This window comes from Belonocnema kinseyi, chromosome 8 (assembly GCF_010883055.1).
Source record: "Belonocnema kinseyi isolate 2016_QV_RU_SX_M_011 chromosome 8, B_treatae_v1, whole genome shotgun sequence".
NCBI classification, from domain to species: domain Eukaryota; kingdom Metazoa; phylum Arthropoda; class Insecta; order Hymenoptera; family Cynipidae; genus Belonocnema; species Belonocnema kinseyi.
In genome coordinates this window covers 43,339,791-43,341,404 of record NC_046664.1, presented here as the reverse complement: position 1 = coordinate 43,341,404, position 1,614 = coordinate 43,339,791, and positions in this window count along the sequence as shown.

Here is a 1,614-nt window from a genome sequence, read left to right as displayed (position 1 = left end):
AGGAAGAAGTGAGTGAGAAGTAAAAGACAAGTAAAAGAAAAGAGTTAGCAGAATTCTTTTTAAACCTAAGTTTAACTACGAAGTGGATTTTTAACTTCTAACGTCACTCTCGCGTGCGTTTATGCGGTACAATCAAGCGCAGTTGTCCAGTAAAAGAGCTCTTATTCTGACTATTTCAGATAATGTATCGTATGCGCCACGACCTTAAAGTTGTTTTATTGTCTGGTGCCGTCTTACAGTCGCTCGCCTTCGGCTCAGACATTAAATTCTGCATCCTCGTATAAAGTTCAACTTCACTGCCTAGATACAGAATCTACTATTCTGTTCACAATTTCAAAATTAAGACACAACGGTACTTTGAAACACAATACTTTGAAATTTCCAATACAAAAAATATTAATTCAATGAAATCATCCTGAATCGTTGTTGTCTATATTATGGTGACCGATTGAAATGATTACATTTCTGAGATGGATTAAAAATTCCACAAACTGACAGCTCGCAATTCGCGTGAATCGGCAATCTTAAATTCTCTGATTCAAATATTTTCCATTTAATCGATTTTTTTTCCTGAATATTTAATATGCAATCGTAATTGGCCAGTTCCGATAGCGACCGATTCTCTAAGATTTCAAATTTAACGTTTCATTTATTGATTTATTTATTATGTGAACTATAATTTTGGGTATCCTAACTTTTAACCAAATATTTCTTGGGAAAAAATAAATGTTTTTTTAATATGAGTAAATATTTATGTGATCCTAAGATGCGATATTTTGTTCAAAATAAATATGTAACAAAGTTTAGAAAATATTATTGACCCAAAGAACCAACTACTTAAATTTAAAAAAAAAAGATAATTATTTTAAAAGCAACGCAATTTATAAAAATAAGCACAGTTTAATATTAAACAAATACTCCATTGACCTACAAAAACACCACTATTGTTTAAAAAATTTGAATAGTTGAAATATGAAAAGTTAAATTTAGCATTTTTTCACAAGTTTAATGTAATAATAATAACTATAAGGCTCTATTATCTTCTCCTAAGCTACTGAAATGCTGAAAGTTGCAAATCATAAATTTCTTATCGAAAAAAAATGGTTTAAAATGATTAATTTCTTCTTCATGAACTAAATAAACGTTTCTTCTAATCATTCAAAAAAAATCTTGTTTGTAGTGAAATAAATGTATAATTGAAACAAATAGGCCAAAATTTTAAATGTAAAAATTACTTATTTCAAGGAAAAGCAAGTTTTTTTCAAGAAAGCATTTCCCGTTTTCGAAGAAATATTGTTGCGAAATAATTATGTCAGATTGTTTATTCAAAAAAAGATATCTTCAAATAAAGTAGATATAAGTTGCATAAATATAAATAAAAATATCAAGAAATATAAATATTTCGTTCATTTCAATGATAATCATTTATCAGGAAAAAGTATTTCTTACATTCAGAAGGACCTAAATATTGATCCTCACATGTATAAATTATTTAATTTAAATACTTATTTATCAACTTCAAAGAATCGATTTAATTGAAATGAGGAAATATTTATTAGGGTTAAAAAACAGATCCAAAGAAGCAAAGTTCTTAGCTCTAAAGAAAAAGTAATC